This window comes from Paralichthys olivaceus, chromosome 1 (genome assembly GCF_024713975.1).
Source record: "Paralichthys olivaceus isolate ysfri-2021 chromosome 1, ASM2471397v2, whole genome shotgun sequence".
Taxonomy (NCBI): Eukaryota; Metazoa; Chordata; class Actinopteri; order Pleuronectiformes; family Paralichthyidae; genus Paralichthys; species Paralichthys olivaceus.
In genome coordinates this window covers 30382501-30397092 of record NC_091093.1, presented here as the reverse complement: position 1 = coordinate 30397092, position 14592 = coordinate 30382501, and the positions used below count along the sequence as shown (strand labels likewise).

Sequence of the window (14592 nt, the reverse complement as noted above, 5' to 3'; positions counted from 1 at the left end):
TAAACACATCCGGCACTGCTTTTCAGAATAAGACAGATGATGTATACCCACACACACACACACACATCCGGTACTGCCTTTCAAAAGAAACAATTTTAAATGAACTTAAAACAAGTGACAGAAAACTACAGTTACTGAGGATTATTGATAATAATAAAAACATTATAACAGTCACAACAATAATAGGTTGAATTTTTCTTCAGTCACATCTGATTCTTCTTGTTTTACATCTTTCTGACTCCTTTTATTAACAGTTTGTTTTAGTATTTCTTTGTGATACGTCTGTGTCTTACTCTGTTTTTTTGATTTCTTTTTAAATATTTCTTTGTTGTATCGACTTACGTTGTTTTTACATTTCTGTGCTGATCTATTAATTGTGTGTTTCTGAGTATGTGCATCGTGTGTCATATGTTTTTTTACAATTAACCGATGAATCAAATCGGCCTGTGGAACATGAAAATAAGTTTGTGCAGGAGAAACAAATTAAACGTTTTTTTTTCATGAAATAAAAATAACGAGGAGAGGAAACGCTGCAGCAAAATAAAGGAAATGAAATAACATTTTTATCCATGTGAACAGGAAACGTCTCAGCTGTCATCACTGTGACTGGAAGATCATCAGAGTTTAGATCCTGGAGGTGGACGTGGTTCCTCCTGCAAATGAACATCAGTGAGTTTGTATGATCCGGTTCTTTTCTGGAATAAAACCACAACGTGTTGTTTAATAATATTAAAGAAACGTGATGGAATCATCGCACTAATAAAACGGTGTTGGTTAGCTTTTGTTTTGAAGGGAGTATGACGCAACATCAGGTTGGATGCAGGATGACGTGACCGTGGACAGTCCAGTGGGGACGTCACGTGACTCCAGGAGTGAACAGGTGTATGTGAGCGTGATCTCAGGTAACAACACATGAAGAATAAACCTTCCGTGGAGCAGCAGCGCACTCTGGTGGCTGAGTCACTGCACTGCAGTTTACTGATGTGGAGACACAGCTGGAGACACATCTGTCTGAGGCAGGAACACGTCTCCACCTCCTCAAATGATACAGAAATTAAACTGATGATCTCCGAAACATGAACACTTGAACAAACATCAGTGTGATGAGAACGACCTGAAATGACAGAAACCGTATTTTAATTAGTAACAGGAGAAGTTGTTGTCCTGAGGTTCCGGGGTCGGAGATATCTGAAATGAGAGAGAAGAAGAGAGAGAGAGACTGTGGGAGGACAAAGTGAAATAGTCATTGACATGTATTAAAATAAGTAAATGAGTGAATGTGGGGGGGCAGAGAGAGGTGGAGAGGTGCTCAGTGGATGATGGGAGTTCCCCCAGCAGTCTAGACCTATAGCAGCATAACTTAGTGATGGGTCAGGACCTGATCCAGAACTATAGACTTTATCAAAGAGGAACGTTTAACTTTAAATGCTGAGATGGTGTCTGCCTCCCGAACCCTTTAAGGGCGGGACCAGATGGGGACGCAATAGGAAGACCAGACCGTCTCATTTGGGTTCGGCCGATGTTCTACGTATGGATGCAGCCGACATCGACTGCGTAGACCGAGGCCCCCGAAGGACGCGGTTGCTGAATTGAGACACAGCTCATGGGTTCTATCTGTTAACATGGAGGAGGCGGGGTTTACAACCTATGCTGCAGTCGGCCACCAGGGGGCAATAGAGATACTTCACTTCACTCTTGCAGCCGTCATGTTGTCCGTCTTCGTTTATCTCCTCTGGACACTGTCTTCTGTCTTTGCGGTTGTTTGTTCTGTTTCTTCTACAAACAGAAGAGTAACGGACGTGTTCTCTGTGTTTTCTCTCAGACCTTCAGTCGTCTCACTTTATTTGTGTCATGTGAGAAATTGTTCCTTTGGGTTAAATTAAAACAAATCACCACTGTAGAACCAGGTGAGTCGTTCGGAGCAGATGGACATTTATTTTGAAAAAACAGCAAATGTGCAAATGTGTCAGTTCTGTTATTTTTGAGTCTTTTATCAGTAACGACCTTTGACCCTCCTGCTGACCTGAGAGCAACAGTTTCACTTTGAGAAGAAAACAATCATTTGACTGCAGCTCAATCAATTTAAACATAAATCAGATTTTATCCTCAAACATTAAAGTTCCTTCATCTTTTTACAGATTTTACTGTGAATCTGTTTTTCATTGTTAACATTTTGGTTCTTTGAATTTTGTTCAGAGTTTTCCGTGTGTTTGTGTGTGTGTGTGTGTGTGTGTGTGTGTGTGTGTGTGTGTTTTCAAATGGAAACACTTCGTACTATGAAAATATTTGTTAGCACCGACAGAACAGTTTGTGTTTGATCCAGCAGGTGGTGCTGTTTCTCTATATTTGGAGTCTGAACCGTTGCAGCAGGATTGCAGCAGAAAAGTGATGAAACAAGCTGAAACACACACACACACACACACACACACACACACACACACACACACTCGTGACATTATATTAACTTACAATGTTGCCTCCACTTACTTTAATCGTATATTTACAACAAATCTATTAACTCCTAAACTTTATACTTTTTGTCTTTTTGTCCCCAGGAGGTGACTCTGTAAACAGATCTCACGATATGAGTCATACCAGGACCAAACACACACACACACACATGCACACACACACGCACACACTCACACACACACACACGCACACACACATGCACACACGCACACACATTATTGATGGTTTTCCTCTTGTTGCCAATCAATCAATCAATCATGGTAACAGTGACACATCAGGCCGCACCCACCATGTTCTCAACAGCCAATCAGTTCCCCCGGCGACCGCATCAGTGAACCGACGGAGAAGTCAACAAACAGGCTCTGTCTCTCCTGCTGTTTTCATCAGTTATATTTATGTATTTTATTAAGTTTTATTTGAAACCAGGGAGTCAGCGCTGTGATCGAGCTGTAGCCCCGCCCCTCGTCTCCAGGGGGAGCTGCTTCATCCCATGATGTCGACCTGTCGCTGACCTCTGACCTCTGAGGTGAAAACTGAGTGTGAATTAAAACCTGGAGCAGTTTGTGTTTTTTTTTTTTTTTTGGCGCTGCAGCCTGAAGTGACTCGATGATTCATGACGTTTCAGTGGGGCTGCTGTGAGCCACGGTTGCCACGGTAACTGGTTCTGACTCCCAGAGTTTTGACAGCGTGAACGTTTGCAGCTGTTTGCATTTGGCCGTCCTCGCTTTCGTGCTCTGAGCTCCACCCGGCTGGACTGTAACTCACACTGAGACTCCACCAGTTTAACCACAACCCGTGAACTGGTGACCACACGCTCCCTCGGGAGACGCCACGGTTTCACTGTCGCTTTCTATCAACTCGCATGTTCATCACACGTCTCACTCGTTTTCGCACTCAGCTGCGTTTTCCATCACTTCAGACATGTTTTTATTTTTCCTCTGGTCATCATCAGCTGAATCCTCCTGCAGCAGCATCGAGTGTCCGAGTATATGACCTTGTTTCCTTCGCCACTTTGATTTGTCTCCTTCAGACAGGAGAGGAAGTTAAATATGAATTTAGGATTCATCCGCAAGGTGGCGCTGATTCTCCAGTCAGTCGGGGTTATACCACTACAGAAGAAGAGCAGGTGTAGGAAAGGAGACGAGGAGTCCTCGCTACAGGAAGCAAATGTTTTCTTCACCGACTCGTTCGTACAGAACTGAAACACTCGGGACTCATCGGACCGCCACGCCTTTGCACAACGCCTTCTCTAGATGTGACCCCAGAACATCAGTGACCATTAGAGGTCGGGGGGGGGGGGCGGTCAGAGGTCACAGCACCAACACAACTGATGGGATGATAAGAGTATGTAGAACTTTCTCTGGTCACTGTTTCCATCCAGCGACACGAAGCTCCATCATCAGCAATTTTAGCAAAATCACCCAGAGAGCGACCGCGACTCATCGACATCGACGCTCCGGCCGTTTCACAACCGCTGCGTCAGTGTGGGTTCTACAGAGGAGACGAAAAAATACACAGAGATCAGATAAACGGACAGAGCGGCGTTACGCAAGCTCTGCTGAGCTGAGAGGGGAGGACAGGACGAAGACGGACGGCCTGCAAACTCTGCACAGAACAACCCCCCCCTCCTAATGACCACCACCGCCACAGAGGCCGTTCACAGTTCTAGCAGATCAGCTCCTGTTTACTGTGAACTCAGTGATGTACAGATACAACTATCGCTGGGAAGGAAACTTAAAAAGATCACGATGAAGTTCTGCAGTAGTGCTGATGCATCGTGGGGGAATCATGATGGTGAAGTTTGTGTTCAGGATTTTGCATCGTCACTGTTTATAAGCAGGAAGTTGAGCGCTGGAAAGACATGAAACACAAAATATCTCAGCTTTCCTTTATGAGTAAATGTCACTGGTCACACCTGTGTGTGTGTGTGTGTGTGTGTGTGTGTGTGTGTGTGTGTGTGTGTGTATCATTCACTGTTGGAATTTCCAGTATCTGTGTGACTGACAGATGCTTTCGTACCTGCTTCTGCTGAACCAGAGAACAATTTTTCCGCTGTGACGCTGTGGATTAGATCTGGTCAAACCTGCACCGAAAACACAATGGAAAGAGAAACTGCGCGCGGACAAACACACACACACACACACACACACACACACACACACACACACACACACACATAAACACACAGAAACACACACTGAAACTGCAGCTTCATGAGCTTCAACCTGCCGCTGGTCGGAGGCCAGGAATGCTCTGGCTGCAGGTTTAAAACAACAGCCAGTGACAGACGGCTGTGAATCTCTGTCATCGGCAGCATTATTGATTCAACACAAACCAGCACAGAGCAGAGGAGCCTCTCACAGGTGCGCTCTGTTGTTTTAGAGGTGAGAGGAAAAACATTTGATCACTTTAAATCACCAGCGCATTTGTTTTGAGTCATTATGGTAATTATGGTAAACAGACTCCAGGTAACTCTGCCTGAGCTCAGCTGGTGTTAGGCTCCTGATGGATCACACCCCCAGGTATCAGGCTTTGATTCAAAGACTCTGGGTCGACTCTGGTCTCAGTGCTGCCCCCTGCAGCTGGTTTTCTGCCCACATCGAGTCGTGGAAGCAGAGCAGAATCCTGCAGCCGCACATGAGCCGGACCCGGACCAGGTCCTGAACCAGTGGGTTGAAAAAGCGATCATCTACCTGTTGCAGGAATGTGAGGAGGCATTAAAGAGCCTCTGATATGAGACAGTGACGCTGGTCTTTAAATGCAGCCTCTGAATTCACACACATCTTTTCTCTTCAGACCTTCAACCACTTTCTCCAGAGAACTGAAATGAAAGAACTTTAATATTTGACCTGTACCTGAATTTAAAACTGTAACTTGGTGTTTTACTCAGTAAACTCCTGCCACGACTCCTTAATTTCCCTCCGGGGATGAATAAAGTACTCTATCTATCTATCTATCATCATCCAGATCTCTGCAGGCGTATTTAGAACCGATGTCATTCTGTTGAACTGTGAAACGTCTGCATGCATCATGTGATGAGGACAGACACCTGACAGCCAATCAGAGAGGGGACATGAAGACATGAAGACAGAGTCTTCTGCTAAATAACTCATCGTGTCTTTTAGAGGACATGATTAAAAAACAACCTCTTCTCTGTCGACAGAGTCTCAGCCGTTGGGGGCGTGGTCAGACCCCTCCCTCGTCTGTGGCGTTAGGCAACAGGCTCAGGCTGCGAGGTCGACCTGGAGCTGGACCTCGTCTGAAAACAACGCTCCGTCTGCTCCTCCACGTGCAGACAGGCGACCTGAGCAGGAGGACGTTCAGATCAGTAACAGGAGTCAGCGTGGGTGGGGTGGAGGAGGTGGGGGCAACATGTCAGTGAAGTATTCATGAGATTTATTTATGTTGGTGACATCATGAGAGGGCGGGGGGGGCTGACGAGCTGCAGCACGCCTCCCGCCGCCTTTACTTTTCACACCTTGTGCAGATTTGGTGTGTTTGTTTTACTCTGTTGGCAGCAGAGGAGGACGGGTGGAGCTGGGATCAGACACACGCAGTGAAAGCCATGTTCCCACTTTTTACCTGTGATGTTCTCAGCTGTCCAGCAGGACGTCTGGAGTCTGGAGGTTTAAATCCTCAGATTCAAATCAGAAGCAGATTCATGACGGATGCACGTGTCACATGATCGAACAAGTGTTTACGTCCTGATCCTCAAAATCATCCGTGGTCCGTCGGAAAGGTTTATGCCCCTCCTCCACAAACGTAACCTTGTGAAACTTCTTCTTCTTCTTCTCCTGTTACCAGGAGCATTCCATGAGACTTTGGGGGCCCCATGCAAAAGGGACATTGACCTACAGTTGTTTTCAATCAAGGATAAAGCTTTTAGCAGAAAGGGACATGGGGCCTCTTCGGGGGTTCTGACCTTGTTGCAGTCTCATGCACGTTACTGATGATAGAGTTTTACAGGGTTCTCATTATATTGTTGCTATGGATCAGCTGTGCTCCGGGGGCCCCTGTCTCATTGTTGGGGCCCCTGAGTCAATTGCATGTTTTACATTCCCTGATGTAACGGCCCTGTCTCAGAGGGAGGATCTAGAGGGCGTGTCTCAGGTGTGAGAAGCGACTGTTTGTTAATAACCTCTGAACGATGTTAGCCTAGCTGCTGCTGTCGCAGAAAGAACAACACGGTGTTTGACAGATCGTTCATCCAATTACCTGACATGTGTTTTTCAAAGTGCAGCGTTACTGGTTCTGATGGTCCCAGCAGCAGCAGCAGCAGCAGCAGCAGCAGCAGCAGCACATGTGATGAGTCTCTGTGGGCCGCCGCTCAGAGGGGGTCGGCCACCTTCCCCCCACATCCCTCGTCCAATCAGGGAGCAGACCAACTGGGTGAAGGGTGGCAGTCGGCCCAATCGGCTCGTTCCTGTTGCTCAAGCCGCCTCCTCTGTTCCCCGTCACCCAGAACCAGTTCAATGCGGAACATGGCTTCACTCCCAGCGGCCGTCCAACACGCCAAACTGCCTGATGTGTGTGTGTGTGTGTGTGTGTGTGTGTGTGTGTCTGCCGTGGCGTGGCCCGCTTGCTGCCTCCACGGTCCAGGGAGCAGGAGGAGTTTCAAAACGTGATGATGCAACTTTAGTGAAGCTCCACTGGTACCAACGGACACACGGAGAGAGAGAGATTAATGATGTGCCACTGTGTGTGTGTGTGTGTGTGTGTGTGTGTGTGTGATTCAATTCATCATGTTGTGGTAACAGGCATTTGTTCATTGTTCAGGGTTGCATACGGGGGCTCACCTCTGGAGACATGTGTGTGTGTGTCTGTGTGTTAGTGTGTCTGTCTGTGTGTGTGTGTGTGTGTGTGTGTGTGTGTGTGTGTGTGTGTGTGTGTGTGTCTGTGTGTGTGTGTGAGGGCAGCTGGGTTCATGCAGTTGGTGGATGAACTTGTAACCTTGCAGAACTCCGTCAGGTGTGAATCAGAGAATTTGCATGATCACAGTCACCGTGACAGTTTCTTGCACCGTTGGCGAGGAACATCTTGTCGATTACTTCGGTTCGTTACCGAAGCACAATGCATGCTGGGAAGGTTCCACCTGTTTCTCTGGGATGGAAGGACACATTTGAAGGAGTCAAAATGGGACAGTGTCATCGGGCTAATCTTTAAACGAACGAGGCCATGCTTGTTTCCTTCTTTCCTTTCCTCGCCTCTTCTCTTTTATCTCATCTTTTTAAACCTGCTCTTCTCTCTCTCCATCATTCCATCATTCCATCTTCTCTCTTTCTTTCACACTAACAATTCATTTGTGAAGTCGAGTAGTTTGACCCAACCTGACGTCAGATGAGGCAGAAAAGAGTTTGAACTACTTGAAATGACAGAAACTATCTTTGACAAACTTATATTTAACATCTACTTTCATTTCCCATCTGTTAACATGGAGGAGCCAATAAAAAAAATCTAAAATAATAACAACCCTGTAGCTCTCTGGCTCCTCTGAGCTCGTAGGAGTCGCTCATCATCTTCTCGTCAATTCTAAACTTGTCCTGTGTTACGATCCATTTGGGAAAACTCGGCTCAGAAAATGGATTTTATTGTTTCTAGACGTCGGAGTGAATCTGCCGTCGTCTCATTCTTATTAAAAGGTGAAGATTTCTTTAGTTTCATTCAGAATCGCTAGATGCTAAGTTTCCCATAATTCACTGTGATAGCACCAGCGCTCTGTTCACAGGTCGGAGGTCTCGTCGGAGCGTGTGCCCCCTCATGCTCACACACAGTTTCAGTTTTTATATTTCACTCTTCACGGTCTTGTCTTAATTTAACGCAGCTCAGTGTGGAGGGCGTCGCTGCGTGATTCATGAGCTTCCTCGTTCACTGCCGAACTCCCATGATGCTCTAAATTCTCTCTGACAGACTTTCCCTCCTCTGACACGAATAAACCTCTGCTCCCTTCCAACATTTTGGCACGAAAACACTCCAGCGTTGAGCTGAAGCACAAAACATGAGCTGCAGAGTCCAGGAGACTTCAGGAGGTTGAAGCTTCGGCAGCGGCGCTCGACTTCCTCTGTGGCTCGTTAGGATAAAAGTGCAGTTCTCGTTCAGAGAGAACGATGGTGAGTGAGCAGGTGATCAGAGGACGCTCAGGTGAGGTGGTGGTTCCACACACACACACACACACACTCACACACACATACAGTGAAGCCGAATAACCTGGGTCGCCCCCTGGTGTCTGACTGCAGTGTAGGTCATAAACCCTGCCTCCTCCATGTTAGCAGATGGGTCCCGGACCAAACTAAACAACCAAAGTCGACGTTAAATAAATTTTATTTTAAGTAGTTCCTATCACACTGAAGTTTGTTCAAGGGTGTTAGAATCATTTCTGGAGACATGTCGTCCATCTTTATTTACCGAGCGTCGTTATATTCAATGTGTGGATGATTCAGATGCTCATAATCTAACTTCACGATCACAGAGGATTAACCAGAGCAAACAAGTCTGTAACTTAATAAAGTTTCTCTGTTAAATCAAATTCACTGATGTCATCACACGTGCACACACACACACACACACAGATAATAGATGTTTTATTGATTATAGTGAAACCTGCTCTGTGCAGAGGTGTGACGTCTCTTCTTTGTTCTCACTCTTCAGCAACACGATAAGACGTTCAGCTGCAGCTGTTATCTGTCGTCAGGTGATCGGAGTCACGCTGGGAATAATGTGCCGAATAATTAGATAAGTGGCTGCAGCTTGGTCACTGCAGGACTCCACCCACTGTCCGAGGACGTGCAGGTCAGCTGGAGAGGTTGTGTGTGTGTGTGTGTGTGTGTGTGTGTGTGTGTGTCACATGAAGTGTAAACCTGAAGTCATCGTCCAGAGGAGCTGTGTGCACGTCTGAATGAGTAAAAGTCATTTAATCGTCTGAAAAACATTGTGACGTTTCTATCCTCGCTCCTGCACCACCACTGGAGGGCGCTGTCTCCACCTGACGTCACCTGAACCGAACAGTTTCTCTTTAACGCGCCAAGATGTGAAAAAAAGTTTAGGCTATGACTACGATGTTTGTTATTAGAGAACATTAGCATGTTTTACCGTTAATGTTCAGAACATAAACTGTAAATATAAAAGTGGACGACATGACGGCTCAAGTCATCTGGATCGCCCCCTGGTGGCTGACTACAGTATAGGTCATATGTCCAACCTCCTCCATGTTAGCCGATAGGAAATGGACCAAAAGTCAGATTACAAGTTAAATAATTGTTTTGATAAAACACATCGACACGTCATGATTGACAGCTGAGACTGACACACACACACACACACACACTTTATTCATAACTTTATCTATAAAGCACTTTTCTTAACACTGCCTGATCTCTTGGTTCTGTCCACGATGAAGAGACTCATCGGTGGCCAATCAGATCCCAGTCGACCCTGTGACGCCCTCCAGGCTGCAGCTGCTCGAGTCTCTCTCATCCTGTTTGATTGTCCTGACATGTTGAGTTTCTGCTCCTCACAGAACAAACGTTCAGTGCTTCAATCTGTAAACTGATCTCTTCCCAACACTGGATCGTGTGGATCTATCTGCAGTGTTTAAGTGCATGTCTCTCTCTCGGAGGTCTCGATGCCTCTGACACGTCCGACCATCACCTGAAGCGGCGCCTGTGCTCCGGCCTCGGCAGCATGAATGAAAAGTGTCTGTCGGAGCAGACGGGTCATAGAGCGACTGAGTTTGATGGTGACAAAGGTCCCAGAGTGCGGTCGATGACAACGTATCAGAGCGTTTCTCTGCCAGGTGAGATAAGGCGAGGTCGAGGTGACACTCTGCAGATGTGCCTCAGATTAGTTTTATCTCCCAGCATCAGCTCTGTTCTGTTCTCTGTTTAATTTGGGAGCTGATCAAATAAAACCATTGAGCAACACGGGACTGATAAACGCTGGCAGATCTGGTTTAATGACCAGACGTGACGACGGCGTCTGGACGAGAGGAGGCGGTTCCCTCTGTGACCTTCGTGAACTTCATCTGAGACGTTTTCTTCATCAGCCTGAAGCAGCTGATCTGTGTCACTGTGATGTGAAGTCACAGCAGCATCATTTACTACAGAGGAGAAACCTCTACATTATAACTATTAATTCAATGTTATATATTGACTTGACCATAAAGACGCATTTCCCATCTGCTAACATGGAGGAGGCGGGGGTTGTTTTGTCTTCTCTTTTAGAAGCCGTCATGTCATCCATCTTTATTTACGCTGTCTGGTTGGATGTACTTCACAGATTCGTTCATTTCACAGATTTTGGAACCAGGCGACTGTCGGGGAATTTGTTTGTTGGGTAAAAGTTCAGAGCTGAACTCTGTACGAGGTCAATGACAGCGAGTCGGTCTGTGTCAGGAAGTGAATAAACCTTGGCTCCTTCGTTGGTGACGTGGATTTTAATTTGACGTTCAGGTGGTCAGAGTCGCCTCCTGAACTGAACGGTAAAAACAGAGAGTTAACTAGCGTGAGCCAATCAGAGAGAAGGAGCAGCTTCCCCCGGTCGTCCATCTGCTGACTCGTCAGGGTCAACGCTGTCTCAGGCAGACAGCCAATCTGATTGGCCCAGCTGCAGTGACCCCTCCCCCTCCACAGAGACTCTGAGGTGACGTTTAACCTCCACAGACAGACGAGTGGAGAGGAATGAGGACACGTGTACGCCACACTTCCAGTGTTGCTCAAAGGTCCCAGGGCAGTCATTTACCCCCCCACCACCACATCCACCCCCTCAGACGGGGGAGCCACTGATCTCTGCTGTACAGAGGTGAGGCAGCTGCAGCATCATGAACCAGATGACTTCAAATGTTGAGATGTGTGTGCACACAGATTTCTTCTTTGTTGGTTAGAATGTGAGTTCTCTGCCTCTGTGAGTGAAACGCTGCCACCTGCTGGTGACTTCTAACAGGGGCGAGGTTTCTGCCTTCGTTCTTCAGTCGTGAACCCTCTGACGTGTCGGACTCTACCAGCGTCTCATGTTAGCTGCAGCACACAGAATCCAAAGGATCCGTTTTACAATGGTTGTGCAACCAGGAATGCTCATGACCAACAAAACCCAGTGGTGCACAGGTGTAATAACAGGTTAATCAAAGCTCCGCCCACAGTGACACATTACCTGCGAACAACTGTCGGTGTCAGAAATAATCTCCGATCATCAGCTGCTGCATGAGAACTGTAGGAAACTTTAGAAACCATTGTGTCACTGTCTTCTTAATACAACGAGGGATTATAAACACGAGTCTACCTGAGTCTACCTGAGTCTACCTGAGTCTACCTGCTGCCAGGTGAGACACAGAGAGAGACTGAACTAGGCCAGTGTCTCTTTATCACTGTGTAAAGAAGTTCTGTCCTATCAGAGCTGGAAATGACTGTGACACAGCTCACAGGAATCACAAAGCCTCGACAGGCCCGTATTGTCCACCTGACTGACTTTGTGTGTGTATCCAGGTCAGTGCGGTGCTATCTGCAGGTTAATATTTAGACTGCACAGAGCTGAACAGCTCTGAATAGAACAGGACCTGCGGAGCAGCCAGAGCTTCACCCCCACCTCTGTTTGCTCTGATTAATTATTCTCAGGACGAGGAAGCAGACGAGGGCGTTAGCCGCTGCCTCGCTGCACACAGACAAGAGTCCGGGTTACAGGGGAGGTTTCAGAATTAGATTTTAAAGGTCAAGTGGTCACACGTCACAGTGACCTCGTAATATTGTGAACGTAATAAGTCAGGAACACGCGAAGGGGATGAACCTGCACTGGCTGGCAGAGGTGTGCAACCACAGGATGGTTATTCTGGTTAAATGTGCATGTGACCTGAGGAGATGTGTGGCGTTCCACAAGGCTCAATCCTCGTCCTCTTCTATTTAACATTTAATTACATCAGGCCTCATTATATAAAACTGAATCCTAAAGTTTCTGCAAAAAAATCTATTTTACTTTGACAGATTCTCTCTGCAAACAGATTAAATGTCTGGATGTGATTCACTGGAGATGAAATGATTCACAGGTTGATTCTTATCTCCAACTCAAACACTGTTCACTTAATTTAACTGTGATGATGTAATCCAGCTCCTCGAGGACGGAGGAGGAAGGAAACGTCGCTGGACTCAAACGGTCTCAGAGTGTGAACGTAATAAATTAGATTTACAGGAAGACGAAGCTTCGAGCAGAAGAAGAAATCCCACTGAAGGAAAATATCCATGTGTCATTTGAAAAGAAAACATGAACTGATTTAATTTGGACTCACTCAGAGGAGCCATGACGATGTCGATGATGTGCACAGATGAATATTGGGCTCATGAGGTTCAAATCTGAAGTCTCATTTTAACAAGACCTTAAAACACACACACACACACACACACACACACACACACAGACACAGACACAGACACACACACACACACACACACAGTTGAAGTTCAACACCATGATGATGCACTGATGTAAAACACACACACTGTAGACACACACAACAAACACACCCACATAACAAACATATTAACAGACACACACACAAACAGGAAGTCATCAACGGGTCCACTCATCATGGATCTTTACATCTGATTGGACCACACACACACACACACACACACACACACACACACACCTACACACTGACGACACAGCACAGCCACAGGTGATCATGTGATCCACCATCTTGTCTCTTTTCGTTGTGTGACATCCGTGACACCGAACAGAACCTGAACGGAACCAGTTCAAGATTCAGAGTCACACCTGAAGACGAAGGTGCAGAGGGACAGTGGGGACGTCCAGAGGACAGACGACCTGCAGCGGCCTCGCCCTCTGCTCGGGGGGGTCGGAGGAGATGAAGTGCACATGTGTCCAGGATCTCGTTCAGCACGACAGAACATTCCCATCGTTGTAGCTCATCCAGCGTCGGATCAGCTCGGCTCCGAGCGTTTGTCTTGTTTATGACTTCTAAAACCTGGAATAAATCAGCGGCGTGGAGAGCGGTGCTGCCAAGCTCCCAGTGACGTGATCGCTCTCCGCCATGAATCTGAAACACAGGAGGCGTTATTCCCGCTCTAATTCATTCTGACAAGCGAAGCCTGAACCTGTCAATCACACGGCTCCTGATTGCTTACAGATATCTGGACGTCTGACAGTTTCCTCCGAACCGCGGCCGCTCGATCGATCGTCGGTATAAACAGTTTCACCTTCGGCCTCCTCCTCCTCAGAAAACACGTCCTCTGACGCTCCAGAGGTTTCTCTGTGTTCCACCAACAGAGGGACTCATGACGTCCATCCGTCAATCTGAGTCCAAACACAAACAGTCAAACCTCTGGAACCCCGCGCAAAACGTTTCTGCTCCTGCTTCACATTATGTACAAACAGATTTAACCAATAACATGTTCACGAACGAGGACGAGGAGCGAGGAGCGAGGATGAGGAGCGAGGAGCGAGGAGTGAAGAGCGAGGAGCGAGGATGAGGAGTGAGGAACGAGGAGAGAGGAGAGAGGAGAGAGGATGAGGAGTGAAGAGCGAGGAGCGAGGATGAGGAGCGAGGATGAGGAGCGAGGAACGAGGAGAGAGGATGAGGAGTGAAGAGCGAGGAGCGAGGATGAGGAGCGAGGATGAGGAGCGAGGAACGAGGAGAGAGGACGAGGAGTGAGGACGAGGAGCGAGGAGTGAGGATGAGGTTGAAATGTAGAGAAACTCAGTTCACACAGGAAGTTGTTCAGATAAAATAAAAACAACAGATGAAAAATAAAACGAAGCAGACTCACTGACGAGGAAGAGGAGCGAGGAAGAGGAGCGAGGGTGGACAGACAGGAGCTGCAGGGGCAGGTCAGCTGAGGGGGAACAGGTGTGAATGACCATGAGACAGGAAGCGAAACGACCGAAGAGTTAGGAATTTCAAAATAAAACAGGAAATAAAGCAGGAAGTAACAGACAAAGATGAGCAGATGAAGCTCCTCCCTCTGAGGAATGTCTACGTCCAATCAGCTTCTGCACTCGAGTCTAAACCGGATCCTGATCCTGGTCGGTTCAATCGGACTCAGGAGGTCAAAGGTCACTGTCTCTGCAGGCGTGTGATGAACATCCTCTGTGTGTCCGTCACAGTCTAACGTCCCCTCT

At 47.1% G+C, this 14592-nt stretch overlaps 1 long non-coding RNA gene across 1 annotated transcript; it reads right to left on the bottom strand.

Annotated features, from left to right (window-relative positions):
• Window positions 1-12348: 12348 nt before the first annotated feature.
• On the bottom strand, window positions 12349-13886 carry LOC138411227 (uncharacterized). Its single transcript, XR_011243884.1, has 2 exons — window positions 13599-13886; window positions 12349-13510 (listed from the first exon to the last, which is right to left on the bottom strand). It is a non-coding gene; the product is annotated as an uncharacterized lncRNA (long non-coding RNA).
• Between the last annotated feature and the right edge of the window lie 706 nt (window positions 13887-14592).